Genomic DNA, 13003 nt, shown 5'->3' with positions numbered 1-13003 from the left:
TGATCTATTTTTCTGCATAACATTTATAACTAGTTACTGATTAGAATGGGGAAAAAGTTGAGATACAGTCAAGGTTTTCTTTTCCTTAATTTCAATGATTGCTTATAGAGCATGTGAAACTGAACTCACCCATGGGAAAATTTCTGCCTGAACTGCATTAGTGCAAAGACTACAAGTTTGCACCAGCTTTGTAAATATTTGGACACTTGACTCAATGCTTAACACACTTTGGAAAATCTCCTGGTGTTAAGAGAGAAAGTATTAGATATGAAAATCTGTGAGAATAAATCACTTCTAAGCTTTGATTTTTGTGACTACAGAGAAAGACTTTGACTCTGATGTAACTGAGTGTCTAAAAGTACTAAAAAATCAATATCTCTTATCTGCAAGAATCCTTCTAATGGCTTAATGCTCTGTCTTCCAGGAGATGAGTGTTAATTGTGTCAATTGCTCTTTGTGGCAGGAAAAGGACTTGTCTGTCAAATGCTTTTCAATCGCCAAGAAGTTTGAGGTACCTGGAGAATGCTTCCTCCTGTTCACCCTCATCCTGCTCTCATTGCCTTTGTTATCTGCACCAGTCCATCTCTACACACCGCCATGTATATTTTTCTGATGAACTTATGTATCCTGAAAATTGGTTACACTAGTTCTGTCATACCCAATATATGGAGAGCCTTGAAAGTGAGATCTGAGGAATCTCTCAGGAGGGATGTGCCACACAGACGTTTTTCTTCACACTTTTTGTATAATTGAATGCTGCCTATTGCCAGCCATGGCCTTTGTCCACTGTATGGCCCTGCTTCATTCTGCAGCCCAAATGAGTAGTGAGGTATGTTCCCACAAGACAATTGTTTCTTGGGGAATAGGTTGCCTTGTAGGGTTGGGAAAAAACTACTTGAGATCCAAATCTAACCACCCACAAGGAGTTGAAAAATTATTGGTCATCTTCCATACCACAGTGATATCCATGCTGAACCCATCATCTTGCTTAAAGTACGAAGAAGTCAAGACAGGACTGAAACGAACTCTGGGTCTGAAGAAAGTTCTGATAATAAATAGGTAATTAAGGATCCCTAAGTGCTCTTTCAAAAAGGTGCAAAGTCTGTGAAAGAAAGAAAAAAATAATAACTGTGCTTTTTCTTGCTGTCTTGAAACAAACTTTAAGAAACATACCTTTTATTAAAGTGTTCTCTTTATTCACCACCATGCTTAATTGCAAACAATTGTAAAGTATGCTTGCTACTAAATTACTTTAGTAGATTAATCCTGTACTTAAGTGGTTTCCTCTGGACAGAGTTTAAACCACATGTTAATGTCTCAGGGTCTTGAAAATTCTCTGTATCCATTCTTAGCTATTTGGAAATCTTTCAGAAATTGTTTGTACATGATCTCAGCTCGTTATAATACAATTCCATATTCCTCAGTACATGTAAATTCTTTGCATTGGACTGGAACTGCTAATTAGTTCTCAGGAGAGTGAATTGTTAACCTCTGCTTTGTGTACCATTTGATCAGTCCATACTTCAGTTCTGTTCACCCAGTGTCTATTATTTTGGAACAGGAGTAGTCTTTCCTCCACTTTTTGATTTCTTTTTCTTTTTTTTTTTTTTTTTTGGTTCTTTTTTTCGGAGCTGGGGACCACTTTTTGATTTCTAAAAGGGCTGTGGAAAAGAATTTCAGCCAGGTGATTCTCAACATCAATATCATAGTTTCAGATAAACAAACACACACGTACACACACACACACACACACACACACACACACGCACACACACACATACACACATGCACTTACACACACACATCCACACACACACAAATATGCATTCACATACAGGAACTGAAGTGGGTTTACAAGTGACCGAATACAAATATAAAAGTCAGCTAGAGTTATATAATTAGATTCAGGTTGCTATTCAACAGTAAAATAAAATAATATAAAATTAGAATCTTGAGTCTTTATGAGTATAATGAAACAAAAATAAAATTCCATTTAAGTGTGCTGAAAATATTGAAGACATTGACAAATTACCATGACACCAAAACTACAGTATTGTTTTTGGCATGAGTCACCCATACAGAAAGACAGTAATTATATTCTCCTCAGACTCATTGTTCTGAGTCTACTTACATGGAGTAAGGACCATTCAGGGCAAAATGTTGGTAAAAAAATGACGAGATGTTGAAAGCAATGCATAAAGTATTGAAGAGACACACAGTCTTTCCATAGGCATTAAGTAATTCTCTTTTAACTTCTATTACTTTAAAAGTAAATACAAAAGAAAATACATTAAAATATTTTAAATATGAAAGGAAAATAATTTAAAATAATTTCATTGCTCCATATTTGGTTCTTGTTAAGATGACAGATATCCTCCTAATGCTTAACTGCGATAAGCGAAGCAAGAAACACTTTGTGGTATCTGTGTCAAGTACATATAATCTCAACCTAAAAGAGGAAAACCTCTGGGCAAATCCAAATTCAGAGACATTCTTGCAAGGTAAGTAGTTATCTTCAAAGGTGTGGTCACAGAAGATAAAAATAGTAGTGAATTATCACAAAACTGAATGACTTAAGATATGTAATAAGTAAATGTTAACTGGATTTCTGGATTGGATATGGGCATAGAAAGTGTACAGTTCTAGAAACATTGTTGTTATGATTTGGTAAACCTACTGTGTTACTTGTAACAATTTTTTTTCAATTTTCTGATTTTTGAGAATTAGTCATTAGATTGCTTAAAGTATAAAAATTCAGGAATTAGGACACGATATAAAACCATACTGTTTCCTAGCAATTAAATCGGTTTTTCCTGTATAGTTTGAATTCTTCTTTATTTTTTGTATTTATTTATTTTTTTAATTTATTTATGTCTCAAATGCTGTCCTCCTTCCTGTTTTCCCCCCAGAGTCCCTTAAAACAAACAGCATCCCTTTCCGATTACTTCTTTCAAAAAGACAAAGCAACACTAGTTAAAAGTCATGTTTAGTCCCTTGATAGCTGTTCCTTTGGCCACACATTTGAAAATCTATATCATTGATAGTGCAGACATTAGGAAATATCTTCAAAAATGATCTTCAAAAATTAAATATTCTCCAGTAATCAGCTATCAGCTATCAGCTTGACAAAAGTGGAAGAACCCATGAACAAAAATATCCTTGTAATGTACGTAGAGAAAATTGATCAGACAAGAAGGAAAACATGTAGCAACCTTCCTGGATTCAACACAATAGAGCCTACGTTCCTGTAGCGTATTCTTCATGAGTTTATAGAGTTTATGTGCTAATACCTGGAAAAGAACTCCTACAAAAACCAGCAGCAAATTAACCACAAACTGCAATATTTATACAAGCCAAAGAAATATGTGTAAAGTATTATTTTCAGCTCTATATGAGAATATTAATATTTTTAATTCGTATATTAATAAAATTTTAATTTCATTTCTGCAAATTTTTATTGCAATTTTTTAAATAAATAGATTTTAAGTGACTTATGTGATCATTACCTTTTAGTGGTTTTGATTGCACTATAGAACAATAAAGTGTTTATTTGACTGTGATCATTACTATGAATATTCACGAAAATCAAATTATGTCAAGCAGGAACTGCTCTTCTGTTTTTATACTTTTAGTTGTACATATGCTTGTTCACATGTGCAACACATGCATGCCTACTGTCCAGGAGGTTGAAGAAGGTGTGAGGTTCCGTGATGCTGAAATTACAGCCACTTGTGAGCTGTCAACGGTTTCTCTGGAAGAACAGATAATGCTATTAATCACCGAATCATTCATTCATCTGCAGCAAACACCATTTTTTGTAAATATAGTGACTAAATTGTCCTGTCTTCTGCATAGACTACTGTTTTCTCAAATGTGATAATTTAATATTAAACATACACCCACCTGTTCTTAACTTCATATATATATATATATATATATATATATATATATATATGTATATATATGTATATATATGTATATATGTATATATATATAACACACACACACAAATACATACACAGCCACACACACTCACACTCACACACACACACACACACTGCTCTTACATTCAAGTTTACTTACTTACTTACACACACACACACCTTCTTCTTACCTTCAAGTAGACTTAGTTATTTTCATAGTTATTTGTTTATTTATTCACTTTACATGCTGCACACTACCCCCTCCAGTTCACCCCTCTCACAATCCTTCTCCCAGCCTTTTCTCCTCTAAGCAGGAGGGGAACCCTCGGGTATCTCCTCACCTTGCATATCTAGTCTCTGTGATCACACCATCTGCTAGTGAGGACAGATACAGCAGCCTAGATGAATGGGTTGAGGAGGTAGAGGTCATATCCAGAAAGAGGCAGAGAGCTGGGGTAAAAGTTGCCCATGAATCAATGGGTGTTTCCTTAGTTGAAACTCACAGCCTCAGTGATATGGACCTGAAGAAGCAATCTCCGGTAGCCAGAGAGCAACCCAAATGGAGTGATAAAGACACCTACTTTTGACCCAAAATTTATTCTGACCACAAGAAATGAAGGCGCCGTGCATAGAAAAGAGAGTGAGGAAATATCAACCAATGGTTAGTGCAGATCGAGACCCATCCCAGGGATGAGCACCAATCCCTGACACTATTACTGACACTCTGTTATGCTTGGAGAAAGGAGTCTAACATGGCTTCCCTCTGAGACACTCCACTAAGCTGCTGACTCAGACAGAAGCAGACATCCATTAGCCATACCAGGGGTGGTGCTTGGGGACACAGATGGAAGAACAGAATGAAAAGGATTATGGCCTCTAAGGATATAAGCAGTCCACAGGCTTTGTCTTCATGTGGGTACCGAACAACTAGAATTGGGTTTCCCCAAAACATGTTGTATGTAGATGGGACATCTGTTTCTTTAAAATTCATTCATTTATTTACTCACTTTACATCCCAAGATCGGTGCTCCATCTTCAAGGTACGCCAACACCCATTGTCAGGGGAACCCATAAAAAGACAAAGCTATATATTTCCTACCTATGTCCTGGTGGCTCAGGCTCAGTCCATATTCACTCTCTGGTTAGTGGTTCAGTCTTTGACAAACCCCAAGAGTCCCCATGAGTTGATTCTATTGGTCTTTCTGTGAAGTCCCTCATATTATCTGGGCCTCGATTCTTCACCTGTTTTTTTAAAGACTCCCCAAGCTCCAGCTAATGTTTGGTGGTGAATCTTTACACTTGTTTCTCTCATCTATAGGGTGGAGTCACAGAGAGGAAAGTTATACTAGGAATCTGTCTGCAAGCATGATAGAATATCTTTAATGTATCAGAGATAGGTGATTGCTCACGCGGTAGGTCTCAATCTGTAATAACCATTGGTTGGAAATTCCTTCCATGTCTACTGTTTCTGTCTTTGTCTCTGAAGATCTTGTAGGCTGTGTTCACTTTGGATTGAAGGTTTAATGGGTGGATTTTTTTCCTTGTCACATCACTGTGAGTCATTCCTGGCTACAGAATTGGCAAATTAAGGATCTGTACCCTCATTGCTACAGTCACCCCAATAGACATCCTGGGGACTCGCCTTTCCCAGTTCTCTGGATCTTCCTTGAGATGTGCACCCCACACTTGTGATTTCCATTCTCTTTTCCCTGCTTTCCCTATAACTAATTCCTCCAAAGCCCACTCCCTTCCCTACCTCCACTCCCATTCAGTTTCCTCCCTCCCTCCATCCTCCTCAATATTTATTATGCTAAATGTATTTTAAAGTCAATATTTAGGAAAAAACACTGAAAAGTGTAGGAAGTATCCCACTCACATGTTGCTAACAGTGGACTGTGCTAGTGGAAATTTGTCTCTACAACCTCTCAGTACTAGAAGTCGTCTTAGGCTTCCTATGTGTATAGATATTTGGTCTTTCTCAGATTTCTGGCGCGTTTGGAGACTGATTATAGTCTCATTGCTTATCAGGCCGTATAAATCTGGATATAGATAATTTTTGGATAGTTATCAGATAGTATAAAAGCTAGCCAAGACATAATATAGATTTTAAGCCTTTCTCAAGCTGAAATGAAGAACTAAATGTTATTTCTAACTGATATAGTAACAGACTGGGTGTTGAATATATCAAATGCTTTATAAATTGTTGAATGGTAATAATCTTACTCAATTGATATATAAATGAAAAGTCTGTTTAACTGGACAAAAAGGGGGAAACATTGTTTACACTGATGTTATCTGTATTTTGATGCTAATCCACTGCTCTAAGGACAGCTGCCTTGTCCTGTACTCAGAACTCAGGTGAATACTGCAAAACCACTTTACCATTGAATTTGTGAAGTACAGGTGAGGGGCAGGTCCAGTATAGAAGGAGGCCTATCATTGGAGGAAGGAAGGATGGGCAGGAAAGAAGTTTGAAGGAAGTAGAAGAGGCTAGAGGAAAAAGGAGAGACAGAAAGAGGAGAGGTGAGAAGCCATGGCAGGTGAAGTTAAGATTCTGCTCTGTGTATTTACTTGTTGTTATTAATGTTCCAAAGGTATGGATGGTACCAGGCTTGGTATGCTTAAGTGGGCTATTATATCTTATCAATTGGGTCAAAGATTATTTTGTTGTGTGTTCTTTTATGTGAGGATTTGAGTGTAAGAATGTGTGTGGCAGTAAGAGACACTGGGCAGATGAGGAGTAGGGCTGTATTCAACCAAGATATCTAGCAGAGGCTTGGGAAACAACAGTGACAGTGTTAGCGGGGTTAAAGACTACTTTTATTTTTATATTTTTGAAACAGCACATTCACTTCTGTATTTGACATGCTCTAGGTGTGTCCCAAGGAAAGATCTACATCTGGTTCCAGACAGAATGTGCTTCTTAGGTTCATCAATCTTATCTAGTTTTGGTGGCTGATTTTATATATATATATATATATATATATATATATATATATATATATATTTAACATGGATTCTGAGCAGCTACGTCAAGAATGTAGAATCCACAAATTCCAATGCCAAATAGAATCGCTCCTGTTTTTTGAGCCTATTAAAGTTGAGGTTTCACTGGACCTCAAGTTCTTCCCTCCCTGTCAATCCTCCTTTATCTTATCTTTGGCCAGAAGAAAGAATCATTTTAAAACATCCAAAATGCTGAAATATCACCCTTTGGAACACAGGAAGGTAGATATTACAGAAATGATATCTAATGGGACTACAGAAACATTTTCAATTGTCCCTGCTCTCCTTTTATTTACTCAGGCAGCTATGTATATGCATAAAATAAAAATTTGATAGTTTATCATTTTAAGTAGATACACAATATTTACACTTGCAAATTCACTTTATAGCTTGGCCACCTTTGTTGCCAAAATCATTGCAAAAATCTAGAATTGGTAAACAGAATGTTTGAGTACACATACAGGAATATCTATAGAGTCCCCTAAAAAGGAATGAACAATTAGAAAATGAAATACAAAAATCACTCAGTTAAATGCCTCTAGAGAAAAAAATGGCCTTTGAGAAAGAGGGAAAATCTATAAAATTGAACAGTTTGTAACAGGAATGGACCCGGTTATAGAGTTATTATCCAGATGAATTTCCTACAACCCATGTTCCTAGATCTTTTCTACCCAATACAAGCCCCTAACGGACTTGGTCCATTAAGAGCCTGTAACCACTGATGAAGAAAAGAGAAGTTTCCAGCTGTAGAGAGATATAGTACAAAGGTTACCACTGTGTCACAGGAGACTCTCCTGAAATAGGCACCCTTGAATCTGGTCAATATAAGGAAAGCAGGTAGGCCATGGCAGTTCTCAGTGACATCATCATTTGGCCCTCCCTGAAAAATTTATTGTACCCTGGAGAGCACTAGCTTTTGTGATGTCACAAGGAACTGCATCACAGATATTCTGCAGTACACCTAGGGAATACTAAATGGCCTCTATTTCAGTACAAACAGTCATTTGGGAGGGAGAACAAAGAGTATGTACATAACAGAAATGAGTAGAAGAATGTTGGCCTTCTGTTTAGTTTAAAAAAATGAAATATGTGGTACATGGGAAAGCACAGTGAGTGCTGTGTAGGGGTTGTGAGGGTTCACTGAACACATAGCCTTGATCTGAACCTTCCATATATGGGATTCAGGAAGTGCGAACCTCTCAGTAGCATCTGGTTTTCCTTGCTTGTTATGGTTCCTGGGAATCAGAGATTTTTTATCATTAATTTTATTATTCCAAAAGTCAGGTGTTGGGACAGGTATAGTGTTTTTTTTTTTTTCTGAGAGCTCATGCCTTTTATTTTTCCCCCAAAAGGAAAAAGACCTAAGGAGGAAGGGAAAGACAGGTATTGTATGCTCAGCTCAGAGTAATCTCCTCCAGCTTTGGATTCCTATAGTACAGTTTCTGTCTGACACTGATATCTGGGAGAGAGAAACGCTTCTATTTGAAACTTCATCACCTCATTCTTTCCACTAGTGTTATGCTGACTACCATTCCCTGACAGTGTCCCTCTAGATTTCTGAATCAATATGTCTGATTACCTTGCAGTTTTATTTACTTATATTTCTTTGATTTTTTTTTAATTTTTAAGTAAATTTTAATATTTTTTGGATATTTCTATATCTACATTTTAAATGTTTTTTTCCTCTCCCAGTATCCTCTCCATAAGAGACCTGAACGTTTCCCTTCCTTTACATTTAAACCCCCCTTACTGCCCCTCGACATTTCCTTGAACTGGGAGTCAAACCTAGGGAGAACCAAGGGCCTCTCCTTCCTTTGGTGTCCAACAATGCAATCCTCTGCTACATATGCAGTTGGACCCATAGGTCTGCCCATGTACAGTCTTTGAATACCTGTATAGTACCAGAATGTTCTTGTTCATTGTCATTGTTCTACTGATGGGGTAGAGCATCTTCAGCTCTAGTAAACCTTTCTCAAAATTTACCAAGAAGAGGTCCATTTACAAATCTCTGGTTTGCCACTGGCACTCACTTGTGTAAATAACATGCTCTAGCTGTGTCTCTCAGGAAATATATATAACCTGTCCCTGGAATCATGCACTTCTTAGCTTCATTAATCTTAATCATATCTAATTTTGGTGGCTGATCTATCTATCTATCTATCTATCTATCTATCTATCTATCTAGTTATCTATCTAGATATCTATCCTTGTCTCTGTCTCTGTCTCTGTCTCTCTCTCTACATATATATATATATATATACATATATATATATATATATATATGTATATATATATATATATATATATTTGGTGGCTTCTACATCTATGAAATTATGTGAAATTTTAATATGGATTCTGTGCTCCTAGGTGAAGAATGGAGTATCCACCAATGACAATACCAAATATACTCCCTCCTGTTCTTATGAGCCTATTGAGGTTGAGGTTTTACTGGAACTCAAGCCATTCTTCTCCCTTCTCATCATCCTGTATCTATTGTTTGGCTTGAAGAAAGTATCATTGTAAAACATCCAAAAGCCTGAAGTCTCACCCTTGGAACACAGGAATGTAGATATTAAAGAAATAATATCTAATGTGACTACAGAACTGCATTCTATAGTCCATGCTGTCCTTTGATTTACTGATGTCAGGTAATTTCTGCATTAAATAAAAATTTGGGCGTTTATCATTTGAAGTAGGTATACAATATTTACACTATTAAATTCACTCTTTAGCTTGGCCAGCTTTGTTGCGAAAATCATTGCAAAAAACTAGATTTGGAAAACAGAATTATTGAGTACACATTCAGGAATATCTATAAAGTCCCCTATCAAGGAATTAACAATTAGAAAATTAAATACATAATCCACTCATTTTAATATCTGTAGGGAAACAATGCCCTTTGGGAAACAGATAGAACTTAGGAAATTGAACTGTTTGTCACAGGAATGGACCTGGTAATAAAATTATCCAGAAGGCTCTCCTACATCCCATGTTACTAGGTATTTTCTACACATGCCAAGACCCTGAATAACTTTGTCCATTCAGAGCAGGTAACCACTCATAAAGTAAAGGGAACTCTCTAGCATTAGAGAGATGTTCTGCATAAATGTTTCCACTGTGTCAAAGGAGATACTCCTGGAAAGGGCACCCTAGAATCTGGTCAATATTAAGAAAGATCTTTAGCAGGTAGGCCATGGCAGTTCTCAGGGATAATGTCATTAGGCTGTATCTAAAAAATCTCTTGCAACCTAGAGAGCCCTAGCTTCTTCTGTGATATCAAAAGTAATGTCGTGACTGCAGCTGCCTCTCAGACATTCCTTTAGTACCTATAAGGTTTATTAATTGGCCTTTATTTTAGTTTAAACAGCTATTTAGGAGGGAGAACAAATAGGATGTAGATATCAGAGATGGGGGGAAGGAAGTTGGCCTAATGTTTTAGTTTAAAAAACGAAAAAATACATGGTACATGGGAAAGCTCTGGGTACTGTGTAGGGGTTGTGAGGATACACTGAACACATTGCCTTGATCTGAACCTTCAACATATTGGATTCAGGAGGTGAGAGCCTCTCAGTTGCATCTGCATTTCCTTGCTGGTTATGGCTCCTGGAAGTCAGAGATTTTTTATTATTAATTTCTTTATTCCAAAAGGCAGGGGTTCGGAAGGGTTCAGTTGTTTTTCTGAGAGCTCATGACTTTCATTATTTTTCTACATGAGAAAAAGTTCCTAAGGAAGGAGTGATGACAAGTACTGTATCCTCTGCTCAGTGTAAATTCCTCCTTGCTTTGGATTCCTATAGTGCACTTTGTTTCTGACACTGATATCTGTGACAGAGATGTGCATCTAGCTGCGACATCATCATCTCAGTCTTTCCACTAGTATTACTCTGATTACAATTCCCTGACAGGTGCCCTTTAAATTTCTGGGTCGATACGTATGATTCCTTGACAATTTTCTTTTCTTTTACTTATATCATTTTTTAAGCAATTTATTGTTTTTTTAATTGGATACTTCTATATTTTCTTTACAAATATAATTTCCTTTCCCAGTTTCCTCTCCAAAAGAGCCCTGACCTGTCCAATTCCCCTTTTTCTATAACCCCCTTACTGCCTCTTGACATTCCGTTGAACTGGGAATCAAACCTAGGGTGGACCAAGGGCCTCTTCTTCCATTGTTGCTCACCAAGACCATCTTCTGATACTTATGGAATTGGAGCCATTGGTCTGTAATGTGCAGTCTTGAATGTTGATTTAGTACCAGAAAGGTTTCGTTCATTGGCATTGTTCTTATGGGGATTAAAGTCCCATTCAGATCTTGTAATCCTTTCTCAACATTTACCAACAAGAAGTCCATTTTCAGTTCAGGATTTGCCGTTATCATTTAACACTGTATTTCACATACTCTAGCTGTGTCTCTCAGGAAAGGCCTATATCTGTTCCTGGCATAATGCACTTCTTAGCTTCATCAACTTTATATCGTTTGGTGGCAGATGTGTATATATATATATATATATATATATATATATATATATATATATATATATATATATATATACTTTTGGTGGCTCCTACAACTAGGTGGTTAGGTGGAATGTTAACATAGAATCTTCCCAACTAGGTAAAGAATGTAGAATTCAGAAATGACAATGTCAAATGGACTCCATCCTGTATTATGAACATATTGAATTTGAGGTTTGACTGGTGGTAATGCCATTCTTCTCCCTGCCTATCCTCCAGTATCTAAGGTTTTTACTTAAGAAAGAATAATATTAAAACATCCAAAACCCTCAAGTCTGGCAACGGGAACACAGGAAGATAGGTAGTACAGAATTAATATCAAATGGGACTAGAGAACCGAATTCTATAGTCCATGTGTTGCTGATGTCTGGTAATTTTTAGATGAAATAAGCATTTAGGAGTTTATCATTTGAAGTGAGTACACAGTATTTACACCATTATGCTCAGTCTATAGCTAGGCACAATTTGTTGCCAAATCATTGTAGAAAATGGAATTGGAAATCAATATATTTGAGTACACTTTCAGGAATATTTATGAAATGCCCTGTCAATGAAAGTACAATAAGAAAGTAAAATACAATATTCATTTAATTACAGGACTGTAGGGAAAATACTGGCCTTTGTGACACATAGATAACCAAGAAAATTGAACTCTATGTCACTGGAATGAACCTGGGAATAAAAATATTATCTAGAAGAACCTCCTACACTAGATGTTCCTTAAACTTTTCTACCCATGCCAAGGCCCTTATTAACTTTTTCCATCCCAAGCATGTAACTGCTTAAAAAATCAAAGAGAAATCTCTAGCTTAAGAGAGATGGAGTATGTAAAGGTTTCCACTGTGTCACAGGAGACATACATGGAATGGGCACCCTCGAATCTGGTCTATGTAAGGAAAGCTGTTTAGCAGGTATACCATTGAACTTCTCAATGACATAATCATTAGGCCCTCCCTGAAACATCTCTTGTAACCTGGAAAGCCCTAGCTTCTGTGATGTCACAAGTATTGTTGTGACTTAAACTCCCTATCAGATATCACTTCAGTACCTCTAGTGTTTACTAATTGAATTCTAATTCAGCGTAAACAGCCATTTTGGAGTGAAAGCAAAGAGGATGAAGAGATCAGAGATGGGGAGAAGGATGCTGGCCTTCTTTCTTGATATAAAAAAAGGATGAAATACATGGTCCTTGGGAAAGCTCAGTGAGTCATTGGTACAGATTGAATGGGATGGCTGAAGAGACAGCCTTGATCTGAGCCTTCAATATAAGGGTAACAGAAGCTGGGAGCCTCCCAAAAACATCTGGACTTCCCTGTTATTATAGTTCTTGGAAGTCAGAGAATTTATATCATTTATTTCTTTATTTCAAAAGCCAAGTTTTGGGAAGGGCACAGTTGTTTTCCTGAGATCTCATAGCCTTTATTCTTTTTGTAAAAAAGAAAGTGTCCTAAGGAAGATAGGATTGACAAGTATTATGTCCTCTTCTCAGAGTAAACTCCACCATGCTTTGGATACCTATGCTGCCGTTTGTGTCTGACACTGATATCTGGGAGAGAGAA

General features: G+C 36.9%; 1 long non-coding RNA gene across 2 annotated transcripts in view; it reads left to right on the top strand.

Moving 5' to 3' along the window:
- The window catches only part of LOC134484727 (uncharacterized), an 82954-nt gene extending 79208 nt beyond the window's left edge, over positions 1-3746 (top strand). For both annotated transcript variants that reach the window (XR_010062445.1, XR_010062446.1), the window contains 2 exons: positions 2363-2501; positions 3633-3746. This is a non-coding gene — a long non-coding RNA (uncharacterized LOC134484727). The remainder of the gene's footprint in view (positions 1-2362; positions 2502-3632) is intronic.
- Positions 3747-13003: the final 9257 nt, after the last annotated feature.

The sequence above is a fragment of the Rattus norvegicus genome (assembly GCF_036323735.1).
Source record: "Rattus norvegicus strain BN/NHsdMcwi chromosome Y unlocalized genomic scaffold, GRCr8 chrY_unlocalized_38, whole genome shotgun sequence".
NCBI classification, from domain to species: Eukaryota; Metazoa; Chordata; class Mammalia; order Rodentia; family Muridae; genus Rattus; species Rattus norvegicus.
Note: the sequence above shows the minus strand (reverse complement) of the source record. Positions and strands in the feature narration are given on the sequence as shown.